The sequence below is a fragment of the Daucus carota genome, chromosome 1 (assembly GCF_001625215.2).
Source record: "Daucus carota subsp. sativus chromosome 1, DH1 v3.0, whole genome shotgun sequence".
Classification (NCBI taxonomy): Eukaryota; Viridiplantae; Streptophyta; class Magnoliopsida; order Apiales; family Apiaceae; genus Daucus; species Daucus carota.
In genome coordinates, this window is record NC_030381.2 from 36,619,210 (window position 1) to 36,642,420 (window position 23,211).

General features: G+C 29.6%; 1 long non-coding RNA gene across 5 annotated transcripts; it reads left to right on the forward strand.

Moving 5' to 3' along the window:
• Positions 1-14,082: 14,082 nt before the first annotated feature.
• LOC108207410 (uncharacterized) lies at positions 14,083-18,496 on the forward strand. Of its 5 annotated transcripts, none has more exons than XR_010285824.1 (6): positions 14,083-14,397; positions 15,721-15,795; positions 15,898-16,070; positions 16,475-16,567; positions 17,609-17,723; positions 18,193-18,496. It is a non-coding gene; the product is annotated as an uncharacterized LOC108207410 (long non-coding RNA). The 5 variants fall into 5 exon arrangements; XR_001804211.2 differs by having other exon boundaries at positions 14,089-14,397; positions 15,898-15,991; XR_010285822.1 differs by lacking the exon at positions 16,475-16,567 and having other exon boundaries at positions 14,092-14,397; positions 15,627-15,795; positions 15,898-15,991.
• Positions 18,497-23,211: the final 4,715 nt, after the last annotated feature.

Consider the following 23,211-nt stretch of genomic DNA (forward strand, 5'->3'; position numbering starts at 1 on the left):
ATACACCGGAGTTCTTCTAAAGTTCTGTCCAATAACAAATCTTGGAATTAATAATATTTGGAACAAGAAATACAAGGTGAAGACTAAATTTTTTTAAGCATGTCTCAGGCAATCAGACAACGTAGAAGAAAGAACAATTTATAATGCAGTACTAGCAAAACCAATAGAAAGTATAAAGGATTCTACCGAAATGAGGGTTTTATAAGTAGTTATTTCAATTTGTCCTTAACCCAACCTGCCAAAATTACTTGAAGCAGTAGAAAATTTTTAATTACTTCTGACCAATATTTTTTTTTCAAGAAGCTAGGCCTACGTGTCAATGTAAATTTAAGCTGTACAACCAGAAGAAATACTATCAAAAGAGCCTACCACATGAAAGATTTGAGTACCAATACAGGATTGTAAATAGATAGAAAAACTCTCTTTAAACCTTTACCATCTTTTGAAATTTGTAAATTCTTTTTCATATGATATTTCCACCACCTAACACTAGCTAAGGTCTTTGCAGAGACGAGGATAGAAATCTTGGGAAATCCTTTTCAAGAAAATAGTGTGGGAAATTCACCAACCATATGCCTATGGGAAGGTCCCAAAAAGGGTACTGTTATATATTAATTTCTGTGATACACATGTAGCCCCTTCTATTCAAAAAAAAATACGTTCAGAGATTATCATCTTTATGCCAATTATGACCTAAAATATTTAATCCATTTGACATATCTTTGCCAAATCCTAATTTTGTAAAAATTGTGGGAAGTTTACAAAAACATAATATGTACATTAAGGGACGGGCAATTTGTACATGATAGAATAGTAAGTTATACTCTAAACATTGGAACTAGAATGCTACCTACATAATCAGATTGGAATGACATACAAGATAAATGATCAAGGTTTCAAATCATTCCATCCCATTTTAGTTGTCCTTTCTCGAATTCAGTTTTACAAAAATTCTTTAAGGTACATTCATCCCTTTGGCAATATATATTGATGAATTCCTTAAGATGTTACTTGCTTTTTTTCCTTCTCATTTTTATGTTGTTCACATTCATAAGGAATGAAAACAATAAAATGGAGATGAATAAAAATATTTATGATATTTATGTTTCTTAATACACATCGAATTTTCAAAAGTGATTAGTACTAAAATGAGACTCCTATCTTTTTCTCTATGTACTATAATACACTCTGCTCAATTGGGGAAATCCAACAAGATGTTACTAATGCATAATGCTAAGTGTGAGAAATACCACAATTACATGGTTGTATAAATTCATGATAAGAGATTTATGTACAAAATCATATCCTTAGTAAAAATGTAGTTTTCATAACTACTCAAAATAATACATTTGGATTGTATAATTTTATAAACTTTGAAAGAAAATATAGTTCTTTACAAAATAGGTGTTGTATGATGGAAACTATATGAAAAATGCTGTAAACATCAATATAATCTGGTATATGATGGCAATGAGAGACTAACACATACAGGCAAATAATCACAGATCCCATGGAGTACACTCTGATACACATAATTGAACACGACAGCCTAATCAACAAATTTAATAGTTATGATATTAACACCAATTAACAAAATACATGTACAGATAATAATGGTGATGGATTAATAGAATTGAACAGATTTACCTTCAGGTGAAATATACTTCATTGAAGAGTCAGTGATCCCAAAAAATTTGTTCCTTACCTGGCTGTGTGTGTATTCTGCAAAATAATATAAACAAAAATGATCACATTCATCAACACCAGGATTCATTGTAAAATTTTCTTACAGACACAAACATGAGTATATGTCAACACCCTCCTACCCATGAATTATAATTTAATCAATTGACCACCTTAAACCATATATAACATATATGCATATATCTTACCCATATATTTCATTTTGTTCAGCAAATTATATAGAATAACACAAACAAGGCATATATACATATTACATATATAGTGAAATTGACACATACTTTTTGGGGTAGTGGAGTGCTGATCACTGCAAGCGTCACAAAACCAGGATCCTTCCGGAACTCGAAGAACAACAGGTCTCAAACACATCACATGAAACCCATCATCGCAGCCATCACATAGCAAAATTTCCTCCTCTTTATCCCCAGACCGGCATAACTTACACCTAACATCACTGTAATCATCACGTGGCACCACAACTCGTTTCGCCCTCTTATAAATATCAGTTATTCCCCTCTCCTTCCTTTTACCTTGGACTCGAGAGAAGTGGTTGGGAGGGGAAGGTGTTGGTGTGTTCAATACTGACATTGTTGGGAATTTTTGAAATTTGAGCTTGTTTTGTTTCAAGAAGACTTGTGTAGGGATGGTACAAGTGAGGAATGGGCGTATATAACGGCATTGGGGGAGTGACTTTATGCATGCTTGTATATTGCTAGGAAGTTTCAAAATTCTCAAAAATATATTATTATCATACTATTAAAAAATTGTATAGTTTTTATTTTATGGCTTATCCTTTTTTCTAAAAAATCTAATATCTTATAAATATTTTAAATCATTAAATTACTTAAAATTTATTAAATCTCTCATATTACTAAATAATCATGTCATTTGACTCCAATTGATTTATTTATTTTTGATTTATATTCTATAAAAGAGATCAAAAAAATTTTAAAAACAAACTCCACAAAAAATTAAATTAAAAACTAACGGTTGTTTTGTAACATCTTTATCCTCTTTCTTATTTTGTCACACATAACGGTTCAAAAATTCAAAATACAAAAGTAACATCTTGTCAAGAAATTTAAATTTATCCCACAATCCTTTACTAGTTGACAAATTCTTTATTTTGTCCCCACTCAATACATACTAATTGTCCAGTATCAAAAATTCAACATAAAAACTAAGAAAGTGAAAATTATATCGAGGCAAAGACGATGATAAAAAACTTTGAAGACCATGTTTGTGGTTGATGTGTAGATGGACTCGAATATAAAAAAAATTCCATGAGTGCTCTTGGTGCTAGCTAGTTAAGGAGATCTTTTTCCTTTAAATTAGAAAATGGATATTCTCACCCAAGAATGGTGTCTACTATGTTTATGATTTACCTTGTATTCTCGGTTTCACATGTAGCATGCCATTGGATAACTAAATATTTAAATTTGAGTAAATGTCTTTTTTTTTAAACTAATTTGAGTGAATGTCTTAATTTAAGATGAAATGCACCTAATTTCAGATAAATTTTGAAAGATACTCGCTCATAATTGACATATGAACGTTATCATATGCTATATTTTTTCAATATGTTTTTATACATATTTATTTATTTTTGATTTATATTCTATAAAAGAGATCAAAAAAATTTTAAAAACAAACTCCCCATAAAATTAAATTAAAAACTAACGGTTGTTTTGTAACGTCTTTATCCTCTCTCTTATATTGTCACACATAACGGTTCAAAAATTCAAAATACAAAAGTAACATCTTGTAAAAAAATTTGAATTTATCCCACAATCCTTCACTAGCTAGCTAGTTGACAAATTCTTTATTTTGTCCCCACTCAATACATATTAATTGCCCGTTTCAAAATTAAACATAAAAACTAATAAAGGGAAAATTATATCCCGGCAAATATGATGATAAAAAAGTTTGAAGACCATGCTTGTGATTGAGGTAAATATTAGAGTTTGAAGACTCTAATATAAAAAAGATTCATGAATGCTCTTGGTGCTGGTTAAGAAGATCTTTTTCTTTTAAATTAAAAAATTGGAGTATCTTGTATTCTCAGTTTCACTGTAGTATCCCACCGGGTTAGCTAAATATTTAAATTTGAGTAAAAGTAATAATTAGCCATTTAAACCTCAAAGCTTTTCCGCACTTTAAACACCCATAACAATTTATGGATTTTAAAAATATAATCATAAAAAGTTATGAATAAAAAGTTATTGTGAAATTGCAGAATATGCTATAAAACGTATTTTTTAATATATCCTTGTAAAATTGAATTTTCCAACAGAAATCATTATTTTTTTTACTTCTACAAAGCGGTAGAGTTTGGCATTGTTGATGCAAACATGGGTAAAAGCTATTTGCCGAAAAGGTGTACAACAGGAATTCCAAAAATAAGTTTTTCTGAATACCATATTTAGTGAAAAGCTGTTTTTAGGAAAGGGGATTCCTCCCATACTTTTGCAAAAAACTGCTTTTCAGCTTTTACCAGAAGCTGTCATAGATTTCACGATCGAAAATCATCAAAAACATTATTTTTTTATATTATAACTGAAAGTGTGAAAATATTAAAAAAAAAGGTTATCAAACAGCTATCTAATTTCCATAACAAAGCTTTTTTTTACCTGCATTTTTTCTTACAGCATAACAAGAAATGGAAGGGTATCATGGGGTATGAAACAAACCGTTAATACGGTTATAATTTAATATTGACTCACTTTCAGGAAATGGAACGGTATGTATGAAACTTAAAAGAAAACAGTACCACCAAAAGTCGAAAATACAAAATCACACTTCTTGAAAAAGTCAAAAGCGTTTATCAAAAATAATATTTCTTATTTTATGTCTTAATCTTTTTTTCCAAAAAAATCTACTATTTCAAAAATTTATAAATTTATCAAATCACTTAAGGTTTATTAAATCTCTCATTTTCATATAAAAAAACATATCTGGATGACGGGTGAATCTAAGATCTTCAATGTTATTTTCTAATTTTTATATTGGAATATTGACATAATCTTCAAATTATGAAAAGATTCTTAATCTATTTCAAGACTATTCATATATTTCGTTCTATAAAGGTTTAAATATATCTAATTCGGTCCCCATGCCCTTCATAATAAATTAATCTACCAGAGGATTACCTTTGTGAGGAGAGGGAACATAAACGTCATATATGGGAACTAAAACTAAAAAAATTAAACCCGTAAGTCATTATCATAAAAACTAATATTGTCCAACAAAAATATTGTTTAACATGACATACTTTGTTTTATAAAATAATATTATGGAAAAAGATGATAACATGCACCTAATTTTAAATAAATTTTAAACCATTCTCATAATTGACGTACCAATCGTCTCATACACTAATTTTTTTGAATAAATTCTTTTGTATATATTTTTTTATTTTGAACACATACCGTATAATCCTAAAAAAAGAAGCAGGTAACTTAATTTTTGAAATGAAATTGCACAAAAAGAAAAACAAAAATAGCCCTTATTTTGGCTGTCTTTTTCCACTTTCTTACTTTGTCACACATAACCGTTAAAAAATTTAACATACCAAAGTTACAACTAGTCAATGAACAAATATATCGGCACAAAAAAGATAGTTAAGAAGTTTGAAGAGCATGATTGTAGTTGAGTTGTAGATGGACTCTAATACAAATATATTTCATTACAAATATATTTCATCATTATATCTTTTGGTAGTGATGCTAGTGATTAAACGTTACTAGGTACTAGCTACATACCATAAACTAAAAGGATCTAGCAGAGAAAAAAGTACATGTATGAGTATATTAAAAAATTGATGATTGCACATGGAATGCCTCTTAAATAAAATGATCCGTTGGATATGCGTCCTCTTGTCCATTATAATTGTAATAAAGTCTTTCACCCTCTGCAATATGCCGAATTGCCACCAGGAAGACACGACATTCTCCATGAACACTATACCTCACAGATTTGAGGTTCTTCTTCTTGTTACCCTCCCTGCTTTAAGGATGTACCAATTAATACTTGATATGTATTAGATCATTATTCATATAGTAGAAAAACATGTCGATTATGTGTTAAAAATCAATTTTAATGTTCAACTAATAATACAATAGAGTAAAAATTAAAACCACCCAAGTGCATGTCTAAGTTGACAGGAGCATATATAATAAATTCTAAAGAAAACAAAATACAGTACTTACTTTGATCGGTTATTGATGCCGCTGATGAAGCGAGCTATATTTGCACGCTTATCTGGGCAAATAAGAAGACTCCTTGATGCATCTTTGTTTACAAGAAGGGTCATTAAGCTATCACATTCATCTTCCTCCCTATTTTTCACATAATCTACATCACCAACATACTCGGTGATGAAGGTCATTGGCTTGATCGGACCATCAGCTTGAACAACGAACCTAGAGAAGAAACATAATGTTTATTCAGTATGCATAATAATAGCTTGCCAGTAACCTGTCAAAAAATATTTATACCCTTCATGTGCATCGTAGACAACTTTAAGTGGGGGACATTTCCCTCTTTTGTGCATCTCTTTACATTTCGCCATTGTCCGAAGATTTTCTTTCGACAAAACCTAACCACGCCAGAAATGTCATAAAATTAAAATACATTCATCAAGGGGATATATTTTTAAAAAGAACTTAAACATAGAATATTAAATTTATTATTAATTCAAGAGTGGGAATTTAAATGTTTTTCACCTGCATGTTGTCGGTTTCAAACTTAGACTGATTGGCATGTCTAGGGGCCATGCTCTGCGGGTATGTCAGTTCGTTACTGAATTCCAATTTTTTTCCTTTCAAAGCAGAATGTAGAGTTTCCATTTGCATCTTCCTACGCTCTGGATTGTTTGACGGAATGTATGGGAGTAGTTTTGTCCATTTATTTTGTGTCTTCTGCCAACAATTTCGTTTTCTCGGTCTTCTAGCAACTAGAACGTTATAGTAACAATATATGTATTAGATAACTATTCAATTAATTTATGATGACATTAATGTCAAGGGTAGACATGAAACAATTTCTAAACAAGGGAAGAACGAAATTACACATTAGTTATTGGCACTAGATTAAACCTATTGGATCTGAAAGCTAATTAATTATATGTTTAAGCAATGACCAATATGTAATAATAAATAAGAGATTAATTTTGGCATGTCATTTATATATGACAGGAATGGTTAAAATAGTGGAGATACACCGGAGTTCTTCTAAAGTTCTGTCCAATAACAAATCTTGGAATTAATAATATTTGGAACAAGAAATACAAGGTGAAGACTAAATTTTTTTAAGCATGTCTCAGGCAATCAGACAACGTAGAAGAAAGAACAATTTATAATGCAGTACTAGCAAAACCAATAGAAAGTATAAAGGATTCTACCGAAATGAGGGTTTTATAAGTAGTTATTTCAATTTGTCCTTAACCCAACCTGCCAAAATTACTTGAAGCAGTAGAAAATTTTTAATTACTTCTGACCAATATTTTTTTTTCAAGAAGCTAGGCCTACGTGTCAATGTAAATTTAAGCTGTACAACCAGAAGAAATACTATCAAAAGAGCCTACCACATGAAAGATTTGAGTACCAATACAGGATTGTAAATAGATAGAAAAACTCTCTTTAAACCTTTACCATCTTTTGAAATTTGTAAATTCTTTTTCATATGATATTTCCACCACCTAACACTAGCTAAGGTCTTTGCAGAGACGAGGATAGAAATCTTGGGAAATCCTTTTCAAGAAAATAGTGTGGGAAATTCACCAACCATATGCCTATGGGAAGGTCCCAAAAAGGGTACTGTTATATATTAATTTCTGTGATACACATGTAGCCCCTTCTATTCAAAAAAAAATACGTTCAGAGATTATCATCTTTATGCCAATTATGACCTATAAATATTTAATCCATTTGACATATCTTTGCCAAATCCTAATTTTGTAAAAATTGTGGGAAGTTTACAAAAACATAATATGTACATTAAGGGACGGGCAATTTGTACATGATAGAATAGTAAGTTATACTCTAAACATTGGAACTAGAATGCTACCTACATAATCAGATTGGAATGACATACAAGATAAATGATCAAGGTTTCAAATCATTCCATCCCATTTTAGTTGTCCTTTCTCGAATTCAGTTTTACAAAAATTCTTTAAGGTACATTCATCCCTTTGGCAATATATATTGATGAATTCCTTAAGATGTTACTTGCTTTTTTTCCTTCTCATTTTTATGTTGTTCACATTCATAAGGAATGAAAACAATAAAATGGAGATGAATAAAAATATTTATGATATTTATGTTTCTTAATACACATCGAATTTTCAAAAGTGATTAGTACTAAAATGAGACTCCTATCTTTTTCTCTATGTACTATAATACACTCTGCTCAATTGGGGAAATCCAACAAGATGTTACTAATGCATAATGCTAAGTGTGAGAAATACCACAATTACATGGTTGTATAAATTCATGATAAGAGATTTATGTACAAAATCATATCCTTAGTAAAAATGTAGTTTTCATAACTACTCAAAATAATACATTTGGATTGTATAATTTTATAAACTTTGAAAGAAAATATAGTTCTTTACAAAATAGGTGTTGTATGATGGAAACTATATGAAAAATGCTGTAAACATCAATATAATCTGGTATATGATGGCAATGAGAGACTAACACATACAGGCAAATAATCACAGATCCCATGGAGTACACTCTGATACACATAATTGAACACGACAGCCTAATCAACAAATTTAATAGTTATGATATTAACACCAATTAACAAAATACATGTACAGATAATAATGGTGATGGATTAATAGAATTGAACAGATTTACCTTCAGGTGAAATATACTTCATTGAAGAGTCAGTGATCCCAAAAAATTTGTTCCTTACCTGGCTGTGTGTGTATTCTGCAAAATAATATAAACAAAAATGATCACATTCATCAACACCAGGATTCATTGTAAAATTTTCTTACAGACACAAACATGAGTATATGTCAACACCCTCCTACCCATGAATTATAATTTAATCAATTGACCACCTTAAACCATATATAACATATATGCATATATCTTACCCATATATTTCATTTTGTTCAGCAAATTATATAGAATAACACAAACAAGGCATATATACATATTACATATATAGTGAAATTGACACATACTTTTTGGGGTAGTGGAGTGCTGATCACTGCAAGCGTCACAAAACCAGGATCCTTCCGGAACTCGAAGAACAACAGGTCTCAAACACATCACATGAAACCCATCATCGCAGCCATCACATAGCAAAATTTCCTCCTCTTTATCCCCAGACCGGCATAACTTACACCTAACATCACTGTAATCATCACGTGGCACCACAACTCGTTTCGCCCTCTTATAAATATCAGTTATTCCCCTCTCCTTCCTTTTACCTTGGACTCGAGAGAAGTGGTTGGGAGGGGAAGGTGTGGGTGTGTTTGACATTGTTGGGAATTTTTGAATTTGCACCGCAACTCGTTTCGCCCTCTTATAAATATCAGTTATTCCCCTCTCCTTCCTTTTACCTTGGACTCGAGAGAAGTGGTTGGGAGGGGGAGGTGTTGGTGTGTTCAATACTGACATTGTTGGGAATTTTTGAATTTGAGCTTGTTTTGTTTCAAGAAGACTTGTGTAGGGATGGTACAAGTGAGGAATGGGCGTATATAACAGCATTGGGGGAGTGACTTTATGCATGCTTGTATATTGCTAGGAAGTTTCAAAATTCTCAAAAATATATTATTATCATACTACTAAAAAATTGTATAGTTTTTATTTTATGGCTTATCCTTTTTTCTAAAAAATCTACTATCTTATAAATATTTTAAATCATTAAATTACTTGAAATTTATTAAATCTCTCATATTACTAAATTATCATGTCATTTGACTCCAATTGATTTATTTATTTTTGATTTATATTCTATAAAAGAGATCAAAAAAAAATTTAAAAACAAACTCCACAAAAAATTAAATTAAAAACTAACGGTTGTTTTGTAACGTCTTTATCCTCTTTCTTATTTTGTCACACATAACGGTTCAAAAATTCAAAATACAAAAGTAACATCTTGTCAAGAAATTTAAATTTATTCCACAATCCTTTACTAGTTGACAAATTCTTTATTTTGTCCCCACTCAATACATACTAATTGTCCAGTATCAAAAATTCAACATAAAAATTAAGAAAGTGAAAATTATATCGAGGCAAAGACCATGATAAAAAAACTTTGAAGACCATGTTTGTGGTTGATGTGTAGATAGACTCGAATATAAAAATAATTGTTTGTTTATAATTAACATTTAAAATAATATTTTGCATATAACTAATGGTTTTAGCTAATACCCACTGGAGCAAAAATCCTTACAGACTCAAAAAAATTTTAGCTAATAAAATTTTAGCTAACAGTTTCATCTTCAGCCTTGGAGATGCTCTTAAGGAGATCTTTTTCCTTTAAATTAGAAAATGGATATTCTCACCCAAGAATGGTGTCTATTATGTTTATGTTTTACCTTGTATTCTGGGTTTCACATGTAGCATGCCATTGGGTAACTAAATAATTAAATTTTGATTAAATGTCTTAATTAAAGATGAAATGCACCTAATTTCAGATAAATTTTGAAAGATACTCGCTCATAATTGACATATGAACGGTATCATATGCTATATTTTTTCAATATGTTTTTATGCATATTTATTTATTTTTGATTTATATTCTATAAAAGTGATAAAAAAAATTTAAAAAACATACTCCCCATAAAATTAAATTAAAAACTAACGGTTGTTTTGTAACGTCTTTATCCTCTTTCTTATATTGTCACACATAACGGTTTAAAAATTCAAAATACAAAAGTAACATCTTGTAAAGAAATTTGAATTTATCCCACAATCCTTCACTAGCTAGCTACTTGACAAAGTCCCCACTCAATACATACTAATTGCCGGTTTCAAAATTAAACATAAAAACTAAGAAAGTGAAAATTATATCCCGGCAAATATGATGATAAAAAGGTTTGAAGACCATGCTTGTGATTGAGGTATGCAGATGGACTCTAGTATAAAAAAAAATTCCATGAGTGCTCTTGGTGTGGGTTAAAGAAAAAATCTCCTTTAAATTAAAAAAATAGAGATTCTCAACCATGAATGGTGTCTTTTATGTTTATGATTTCACATGTAGCGTGTCATTGGGTTAGCTAAATATTTAAATTTGAGTAAATGTCTTAATTAAAAGATGAAATGCAGCTAATTTCAGATAAATTTTGAAAGATACTCGCTCATAATTGGCATATGAACAGTATCGTATGCAATATTTTTTCAATATTTTTTATACATATATATTTATTATTTATTTATATTCTATAAAAGAGATCAAAATAATTTTAAAAAACAAACTCCCTTAAAAATTAAATTAAAAACTAACGGTTGTTTTGAAACATCTTTATCGGCCTCTTTCTTATTTTGTCATACATAACTGTTCAAAATTTTAACATACAAACGGAACATCTTGTCAAGAAATTTGAATTTATCCCACAATCCTTTACTAGTTGACAAATTCCTTATTTTGTCCCCACTCAATATATACATACTAATTATCCCATTTCAAAATTCAACATAAAAACTAAGAAAGTTAAAATTATACCCACGCAAAGATGATGGTAAAAAATTTTGAAGATCTGGTTGAGGTGGAGATGGACTCTAATATAAAAAATTCCATGAGTGCTCTTGGTATTGGTTAAAGAGATCTTTTTCCTTTAAATTAAAAAATGGATATTCTCAACCATGAACGGTGTCTTTTATGTTAATGATTTACCTTGTATTCTTAGTTTCATATAAACTATTACTATCCAACAAAAATATTGTCTAACATGGCATGCATTTTGTTTAAACCAATAATTCATTATCATATAAACTAATACTATTCAACAAACATATTGTTTAACATGACATACTTTGTTTTATAAAATAATATTGTGAAAATTGAAGATAACATGCACCTAGTTTCAAATAAATTTTTAAACGTACTCATAATTGACATACCAATCGTCTCATACACTAATTTTTTTGAATAAATTCATTTGTATATATATATTTATTTATTTCGAAAACATACTATATAATCCTAAAAAGAGAAAGAGATAAGTTAAATTTTGAAATGAAATTGCACAAAAATGAAAGAACTTATTTTGGGTGTCTTCCCTCACTTTCTTATTTTATCACACATAGCCGTTAAATACCAAAGTTATTATACCTAAACAATAAACAAATATATCCACACAAAGAAGATAGTTTGGACTCTGCTATAAAGATATTGCATTATATCTCTTGGTGGTAATGCTAGTGATTAAGGAGCTTTTTTAATTTAAATTCAAAATAATATATTTGAATTGTAAGAACAATAATATTTTAAAAGAAACTTAAAATTATAACTTAACTTTTAATTTTTATTTTTATGTGATAAGAAGAAAAATTATGATATACTTGAAAATCTAATATTACCCATTTCTCATTTTTTTTATATTAATACTTTTTTTGTATGTAGAAGGAAGCTATTGCCTATACAGTTTTTATTCTTGGTGATAATGAAATCCTCTGAAAGCATCTCTAAGAAAAAAAATTATTTATATACTTTTTTTACGTACCTTCTTATTTGACCATATATTCCTTATATAGTGTATGCAGAAGAAAACTAATGCCTTTAGAATTTTTATTCTTTGTGATAATAACATTAAAGATCTTCGAAAGTGTCTCTAAGAGAAAAATTAAAACAAAATTATTCATACATTTTTTTACTTTCTTATTTGATCATATATAATGATGCCTAGTTTATGATATATTAGATATAGTTCAAACTATGAATTTGCATAAATAGGATCTAGTTTATTATTTACACAAGTGAACAAATAAAATACTTGTCAAATTACAGAAAACCATTATAATAAATGTTGTTTGATTAAGCCCAACAATCCAATTCGTTTTGATATACTGTAACTTAAAATTTTAATATATATTTAACAGAACCTATATTTAACAGAACCTCATGATTGTATTTACCACGACGAGGAAACTAGTTGAATATAAAGCAATTTTCAATCACTTTTGTATTTAAAATATACAATAACCAATTTTTGGAGTCAATATTTCAAAAAAAAAGTAAGAACTTAGTTAATAATGGTTCGACATAATTTAATTTTTCACTTTTGATCTTTTTAATAATATTTTTTGGTAGGAAATCCTTTAATGAACTTTTATTTATTAATTTAAAATTTTATGAAAATGACATTTAACCTCGAAGTAATACTACTAAAATAATAATCTTAATTAACTAATGTAATTATTTATCACCAATAATTTTGGAGACTTATCCTAGAGCCAACGTATTAAAAAATATGATGGCTATGATTGAAACTTGTTTCTCTAATGTCATTTTAGAATACAGTCGGTACTCAAGATAAAACAAAATTACACCTTCTCTAAAAGTGTTTATTTCGAGTGCTAGGAAGAAGCGTATATTTCGAGTGCTAGGAAATTCGTAATTTCTTTTCATTTAAAATTTTTAGCCATACTTTTGTTGTCCGCTTGTAATGACTGGAATTGGGTAGATATATTTTCAACCTTAACAATAAATTTGGAGCGGCAAAGCATCTTAGCTATGTGAAAAAGAGTATTAGTTGTCATATTTAGAAAGTATACATAAGATTTGGAAACACTAGTAAAAAGGTTATAGTCTTATATATTTTGTAATTAAAAAGAATTAAATGTTACTAGCTAAATACCATGAATTAAATGGATCTAGAAGAGAAAAAAGTATATTAATAAAACAACACCATGTATGAGTACAATAAAAAATTGATTATTACACATAGAATACCTTTTAATAAAATGATCCATTAGGTATGAGTTCTTTTATCCATTATAATTTTGTAATAAAGTCTTTCACCCTTTGTAATATGCCCAATTGCCACAAGGCATGACATTCATCATGAACAATTAATATATTTCACGGATTTTGAGGTTCTTATCTTGTAACCCCTCATGTATTAAGGATATACTAATTAATATTTAATATGTATTAGATCATTATTCATACAATAAAAATATTTGTCAATTATGTGATAAATATCAATTTTAATGTTCAATTAATAATATCACTAGATAAAAAAATAATTTTGCATCACACTTTTAACATTGGTTCTTTATCAAACCGTCGCCTATACGTCTTTATTGCGTCGGCTGCTAACTTGTCAGATACATATTATCACCAAAGTAGGACTTTGGGCGACGGTTATCAACTTAAACGACATTTTTGAAGCTTTTATACGTCAATTCTCAACTAAACCTACTCTTTATCTTATGAAGTTTCTGTGCGTCAGTTTTAAAAATGCACACCTAAAATGTTTCTGTAGCGTCGGATCTTTTTACGGCCATCGCTGAAAGTCTACTATTTGCGGCCTCTCTTACCCGACGTACAAGCTGTTTGTAAAAACTAAAAATATAATTAAACTAAATTAATATTTTTACTTAGCTGTAACCCCCAACCATCTTACTTTTATGATGCCCCGACTCCTCTCAAAACTCTTGCGTTCTCTGCACACAAGTCCGATGGGTTCACTAATCGATTCACTGGGTTCTTGATTTGTCACTACGCTTGGTAAAACTCGATCCCTTTATCTCTTTATCTTCCTGGGTGCATTACTTGAGTTCTTGATGCGTTCACTGCATGAGTTGTTGCCGGATTCTTGAACTAGATTCACTCCTTGGATTTCTTGCTGGGTTTACTTGTTCGATTTTGTCATCTAATTAGGGCTTCCATGTATCTTGATAAAAGGGGATTCTCTGGATTTCTTGATGATGTTATAAGAGTTTATATGAATTGGGTTTATTGAAATGGAATTTTGATAGAAAGACTGATATGAAATTTGCTGGATTATTTATTTGCTGGATTTGCAATCATTCTCAGCCTTAGTAGAAGATGATTTATGTGAAAATTTATTAAAAGATATATTGGCTGTATGTTTCTTTCATGTGGCAACTATGGTCTATGCACAGTTGTTTTTAAAAAATACGTCTCTTGATATATCTCCAGATAGCAAGATTGTAAGTATCACAATCCCCTGCTTCGAGATTATATATGTATAAAATACCATGTTGACATGAGAAGTTCTAGTAATCCTTATAGATATGTTACATAGTCTAAGTATTTTATAATTTTGTTATTTACCATTACCTGCAGCAACACAATATAGAACATAAACATATAGTAACTAATAGGAGTAGTGATATAGCTATTTTGATGCATTTTAAGCGGTGTACAATCTGCATAGGCATTTTTCTGCGTGTTGGATTTTTTTTATTAGACTATTGGTTTGCGTATCAGTAGTTAACATTGAAATACAAAAACCTTGTTCTGGTATTTCATGATCCTAGAGTGATAAATAGGTAAAAGGATTGCAATAGTTCAATTATTGCTGACTTTGCCAGGTCGATCTCATTTATATATGTTACGCTGTATATAACCAAAAATTTATTTTTCCGTCTGTCTGTAATAAAGCTGCTAGTACAAATAAGATCGTGATTTGATTAATACAAAAGCAGTGAATTGAGGGAATCTCATTTGGACAGGAGAATACATTTTCAATATATTAACTTTTGGTGATGGTAGGTCATTCTGCACTTTTCACACGTATTGTGCAGGTGGCAATTACTAAAATATATAGAACTATAAGTTCTGTGAATTTATAGAATTGCAAGTTCTGTGAGGTTAAGGTTCTGTAAAAGGATTTCACACTTTTCTGTGTTCTCCTTTACAGAGAGTATCGCAAATTATAACTTTGCAGTGTATTATAAAATATAAGTATGTAAATTTGTTAACTTTTTCAGGCCCAATATATAAGTGGGATTTTGTGATTTTTTACAACTTTTATAGAGCCGAGCCTGCAGAATGTTTTCTTAATTAAGCTGGTCTTCTGACTAGATGATCTGGTGTATCATACTCTTGTTCGTTGAAGAATAATTAGAGGTTTTATAAAGCATCAGCCTCTTGGACAATGTAAGTATGAATTGTTATTATTTTCTTTTCTAAGCATAGCACATCAAAAATGCATTTCCATTATCAAGCATCATATTTAATATATTTTTTTCACTTGTCCAGATTTCATATTCAACAGGTCCACCTTTTGTTGTTTAAGCTGCCTGTAAAAGAGCAAATAATGCAACCTAGTATCGACCGTTACTTCTGGATCCAGGTTTTGTTCCAATCCTGACTTGCAACTTTCAGAATACAGATTAGGGGAACGGGAATCTAATTTTCTATCTGCATAAAAGGTGAAAGAATATAAGTCTATTCAAATGATAATTGCATCTTATCAATTTATTTTGCACTTTATTATATTACTGAATCAGACTGTTTAGCATTTTTTGGGAGTTCAACATGAGTTTTTAAGTTGGCAATCCTAAAATTTAGAGAATTTAAAGTATATACACAAGTACAAATCTCAGATGCCGATTTATAAGCTTGTCAAAATGAAGAGCTTGATATGTGATTAGGAGTGTGCTTTTTTAGAACTTTAGCTGCGTTACGTAGGGGTGCCTGTTGCTTCTTTTCTTTTTTTGGTTGGGCTGGGCAAAAGTAATGGTGTGATATGAAACCTGGTGAACAATATTTTGAAAAAATAATGTATATTTTTCTTGAATATCTATAGAAAGAATTACCTTTTTCTGTTATATAGGACACGCTGTTAACAAATCAATTGAAGTAAATGAATGTCAGGGGAGTACAACATCCATGTTCCTGTCTGCATTCTCCGGGTCTACTTTTACAGGTGCCACGTGAGCAAATATATATGTCAAAGAATTACACTTATCAGATTACACATTTTACTTGTTGACGTGTCCTCTTGTTTATTTTTCTTGTTTTAACTCTTCTGTATATGCTTAATATGTAGTAACCTGGGACAATGAGTTTTCTAGTTCTTAAGGATAAATGCTGGCACTCATGATGTCTACTGGGATTTAAAGATATAAAACTTAGATAAATGAACAAATTATGTGTACTAGTATCCTTATCCTGAGTATCTATTATTCTATATATGTTGTCGTTACTAAAATCTCTGCTAATCACCTCTATTAACAAACCATGTTAGTGTTCTCTCTGCTCACAGAAGAGGATGGAAAATGAATTGTGTCTAGGCCCGTCACCCACGAACCTATATTTGTAGCTTATATTCTAAAAGAAAATTTGATTTGTATCAAAATCTGCAGCATAAATTATAATACTCCCTCTGTTTAACTTTGTATTAGAATCTGCTGCATGAATAATAATACTCCATGTACATATGTTTTCAGATAGCTGACATTAGACTTTTTGACATACATTATTAATAGTATTGATCACTTAGTTACAGATTTTTTATGAAATAGGTTTCAGACTCTGTTTTTCTTGAGGAAAAAGTTAGGGCAGTATAAACAGAGCATATTTCAAGTGTATAATATGGTATTTTCCTATTGAGCAGAAACAAAACAGAGTAGATGAAATTACTCTACAAGCGTAATATCTTTGAAATTTTTGTAGAGTGCAAGTTATAGTTTTTGATTGTAGTTTTTAGCTTAATTATTGGCAGTGATTGTATTTTTTGTCCATGGTGTGAAATCCTAGTTCTTGAGAATGTTTCACATATCGAAAAATGATTTTGAAGAGATGGTGAATATGTGAGCAAAATTAATGCAATATTGTGTTTTTGCGGTTTCGTGTTAGATTGCAAACCAAATATTTGGCTTCCTGAATTATAATTTATATTTTGCATGCCATATATATATCATTCTTTGGCATATCTAATTAAGCAAGCTATTCTATTTGGTTGCAGTTTTTATAAAAGTTTAGACGGATAGTTTCCGCAAGTTTATGGTCATCTTTTTGATGTTATGCAAACTTCTGGTGCACTTACAAACCTATTTGTTGCAGCAGTCCTAGCACTACATGTAAGTTCTCCAAACTGGTAACCATGCTTTCTTGGGTGTAGTTCTAGTAAAGATTATGGAGCTATTAAGTCTATTTATTTATATTTGTCTTATAAAATACACGTTAATTGAGGCGTCACATGAAATTTGGGCCTTTTAATAACTTATGAATGTATAATTTCTTGTACTGGCTCTCCAAAGGCAGGATCATTAGTTCTCTTTTTTCGGAAATTGGTTAGTTGTAATAATAATTTTGCGAAAATGAAATGAAAACTGAATACACCATTTGCAATTTGTTTTGACGGGTGTCTTATCGATTTGATCTTTCAACTTGTAATTAATTTGTAGATTATAAATTTGTGTTATGGTAAGTAGCCCCTCTTTTGTATAGTAGAAATTTATTTTTCTTATTAATGCAATGTTATTCTCTAGGTTTCAGGGATTAAAGATGACAGCAAATTTTTCTTATTAATGCAATGTTATTCTCTAGGTTTCAGGAATGAAAGATGACAGCTCAATGCCTACTTTCTATCCAAGGATGTTATCATTTGGAAAATAAAGATCCCACATATTTCTACTTACAAGAGTTACCGTGCTTTCAAGTTTATTTACATGCTTTTTGAAGGATAGATCGATGGACGTTTTATCTTTGACATTTTTGTTGAAGGTTCTTCACCGTTATAAATTTAGAATGTTCGCATGTAAGAATGTTCTTTAGTTATCACGTGTCTTTGTTGAATTTATAAATTATGTAAAATTTTCTCCAAGTTTAAATAATATGGATTATTAGCATTTATTGTTATTATTATTTAAGATTTGTGCAGATTTTTAGTTTTAGATTTGTTCGTATGTCAAGTATCTGTATAATGAGCAAAAAAAACAAATTTTAGGAATTTTTTAAAAATAAAAATTGACTTTAAGTGTCGGCTCTTTATTAGGACGACACCTATGCTATAGTTTTAAGCGTCGGTTGTTTATATAGGTGACACATATGTTATAACTTTAGGCGTCGGTTATTTTTAGAGACGACGCTTATGCTACAGCTTTTAGTGTCTTTTAGTGTCTGTCATTTAATTGACCGATGCCTATGCTACAGCTTTTAGTGTCGGTCATTTAATTGACCGAAGCTTTTGACCAATTTCCAATGTCCCCTTTTAACCAATGCTAAAGACATAAACCTATAGTGTCGTCTTCATATACTTCGCCAAAATGCCGACGCTAAAGGTTTATTTTGATCGACGCTAAAAGGTAATTCTGTAAAAAAAAACTAAAATCACCTAGCCAAGTTTGCCGCTCGCTCCACCTCCATGCCGCCCACTCGCTCCAGAACCATCACCTCCATTATTTATATCACTAACAAATCCGACCCACTTTCACTGCCCTTCCACCTCTACCTCTGTCTTCAACTTCTCCTCGGTCTTCCTCACCTCCAGTACCATTTGAGTTTCAGTTAACACGGTAGCTGTAACATGACCACTGCTTTGTCCTTTATCTAGATGACTATATCTGTATAATAAGGATTCACATTCCATTTATTTGTGTCGAAAGACCTTACCTACTCTCTTTCAACACCTCCACTATCTCCACCACCTGAATCGAAAACTAGAACATAACTAGAAATTTTCAATAGTTTCTAGAAGTTTTCACCAATTTATGTAACACAAATCACTAAATCCTAAAGAAAATATCAATAAATTTTAAGGAGAATATGATTAAAGTAGACTGGTTTTTAGTTTGTATTTAAATGGTGGTTTATAAACAAATTGGATTATTGTACTTTGAAAATGAACAATTCCTTTAATTATCATTCGTCAACCAGACACATGAACGACTATAATAATGGTGCACGTGAAGCGCATCTATGTGTTTACGGGTTTTTTATTTTTCAAAAAGACATCACTGTCCTTGGATGTTATTTATATATGTGAATGTTATATTTAATTAGGATCATTGATCTTAAAACAATCCAATGGATATTATAATGGATACTATAAAAGTTCCCAAGTTACTATTTTAAAAAGTTCCTCAATATTTATTAGAACAAATATAATATGAGATACCATCATTCTATTATATTGGTTATATTTATTTTAAAAATATTAAAACAAAAAAAATTGAGAATACTCGAATTACATATTTAATATAAATAGTTGACATAAGTTATTATGAATGTCATCATGATAAATATACATCATATAGAAAACACACACACACACACACACACACACACACACACATATATATATATATATATATATTAATAACTGCAAATTGATCATATTTAGTTTAAATAAATAATTATTCGACTGTTTAATAATCTAAATTACTATATACAAATTCAAATTTGAATCACAAAAGTAAATATATTCTAGCACAGTCGAATCAAAACTAAATATTGATAATCAAACTTGCATCGCATTTGAGCATATCAGGAAAATATTAATTGTAATCGGATAAAATCTGAATAAACAATTACTAAAAGATGAGATAAATTTGATCATAATACTATTTACACCTTTAGCTCAATTTTACATCTAGATATAAATCCCCTCAGTACGAGTATAATAGTTTATTTACAAATTTTACATAAATATCACATATTTTAACTTTTTCATCGTCATGATTATTATTATACGATCATATAAACACGTTTCATATATTCTATTAAATTTTCATAATCACTTAGGATGATAATTCTTAAAAACTGGGTGAATTAATAATAATAAACATTGAAACTAGTAATAAAGAAAAAATTAATATTTTGAGCTTTTTATCAAACAAAATTAGTAAAATAAGACGTTAAGTGCAATTTTTTCTAATAAAATTACACCAACGGGGGCAGTGACGGTACAACTGTGACTGCGTTAATTAGTTTGGGTTGAAATAAAAATGGGTGCCCAAAAGCTACTGGACCAGCCCAGCTATAGTGAAAGAGACTGAGAGGACACAGTCACGCAGGGACCAATTTCAACTTCAGATCGGGCCCACACGTCTGACATTCACTACTGAATTCAAAGTTGATTGCCATTGCGCGTTACTGCCTTACTATCAATAAGTCCTGTTTGGCTACTCTCTTTTTCGTTGCGATTATTTTGATAGTATAAGAGAATTTTCAAGAGTACCGGTTAAATAAGAATATTTACTCAAATTTGTGAAGTATTTTGTTTAGATAATATTTATTACATTTATTAGTAATATTCTAAAATTGATATCATATTTTTATTTTGAGTTGTTACGAATAAAATATATTGTTTCAATATGATAATGAATAATCTGGAATTTTGTTATAAGTTTTTAGATATTGACCAAATATAGTCAACATCAAGAGTTTGATTATAATTATAGATGATGATTCAATATTGTTGAAGTGGTTAAATTTATACATGAGTAATGGTATGAATTTTAAATCTATCTCTATTTATACATGAATAAAAAGTAATCATTGAGGAAAAACAAATTTATTTTTATAATATCACATAAATTTTTAAGTAATTGTAGGATTATGAATGCCCAATTGCTACTTCCTCTGTTTCGGAATTGTATATGTTCATTGTTTGCACGTGTTTTAATACTCCTATAAATAAATAAATAAATTTTTATTCAATTAAAAAAAGCCCAGAAAATAATGTGTCCAATTGAATTAGACAGAGATAATAATAAATTTTGACTGCATATTAATTAAGTGATTTACCCTGGAGCAAAGGACAAATTTAATATTGATGTTATGTAATTCATAAGTGAATAATTAATTTAAAAATAATCACCTTTTCTGGCGGAAAAAAATTTAATAACGATTTTTCGCAATAACATAAAGGGTTTGTCTAGTGTGTGCCCATGGACACATGCTAAGCACTAACATTTATAAAATTGGAGGGTTTTGATTGGTGTGGTTGTTGCAACTGCAGAGGGAGTCCATCATAAGGTTAGCCAATAGAAATCATCCAAATTCATAAATTTTGGTATTTAGTGTGTGCCCATGGGCACACCGTAGAAAAACCGTAACATAAATATTTGTAAAAAATGTGACATTGCGAGAAAAGAATCAGAAACTTAGATATCGAGTGCATCCAAACAGGTCCTGATACGGTAGAGAGAGAGGAGTGGAGTGTGAGCTGTAGAGAGAGAGTGATGGAGCCCACCTCACATGTGCCCCTCCTCCTGTGACCTGTCTCCACCACCGCCTGCCGTCAACCTCCTCCTCTTCTTCCTGCCTCCTCTTCTTCAATCATTATGAAAGTTTGTTAACACTCTCACACTTTTCATATCTGTCCGGAGATTAGACTATGCTTGCTGGGATATGATAGTTTGTTTGATATATTTTCATTTAATTTTTAAAATTTAATTGTATTTTTAAAAAAAAAATATTATAATAAATTCTGAATATAAATATTAGTATAATATTTTTTATTCATAATAATAAATATTTGAATATATCTCTAAAACTCTTAAAAATCTACTTATCTATATAATAAGGCAACTAAGGGCAAAAATTATCAAAAAAATGACTGTGAAAAGTCGAATATAATCCTACTTATCTCATAATTACGAAATGTCATTAATTAATACATCTATTATATTTAAATTATTAAATACCATTGAATAATTACATACTTATGTTAGTTATGCTTATATTAATCGTATTTATTACACTCATAAATCACCCATTTATAATAATGTCATTATTTAATGTTAAATAATCTTGGCTAATTAATTTTGCAAAAACAGATTCTTGGTAAATTAAAATTATGATTGATATAATCGGCTATAGTAAAATCTAAATAACCGAAAGCACATTAGCGTAAAATATTTATTATTTAACTAATAAAGATAATTTTTATAAATTATAGTATTTTTATGTAATACTCGTAAAGAATGTATAAGTTTTTGGAAAAATATTGATAAATTCAATTTATATGAATTTTAAGATATCAATAAGTATCTGAATATATACAAACAAAACAGAGATCCAAAAAATCACTCAAAATCAATATCCACCTTATTTACTTTTGACTTCTCATATGTGGTTAGTGTAAAGTAAAAGTAAAAATGCAAAATGAATAAGAGAAATATTGTGATTCTTACTTTCCAAATTTGTTAGATTGAATTGTGAAATGTCATAAGAAAAATATTGTGATGATTTGATGGATGTTATGCCACATTTGTAACGAGTAGTGAGTGATTTGTACTGATAAACAATCTTTAGTAAGTAATGTTGCTGATTCAATGATGATTTACGTAATTTAGATATTTCTTGCCTCAAAATGATATTATAAAACCGAACATTGATGTATCAATTTTAAAGTTGGGTCCGGTGAAGCTGATGTTATAGTACAAGATCACAAGGTCTTTTAATGAATACTTAGGTTGGGTCCAGTGAAGCTGATGTCCAACCTCAAATCATGGAGACTATAACGATATGAGATATTTCATTTTGATTAAAAGAATAAGTTGGAATGAAATATATATTAAAATAAGTGATTACTGAGTATTGCAAACAATTAGAAGTAGT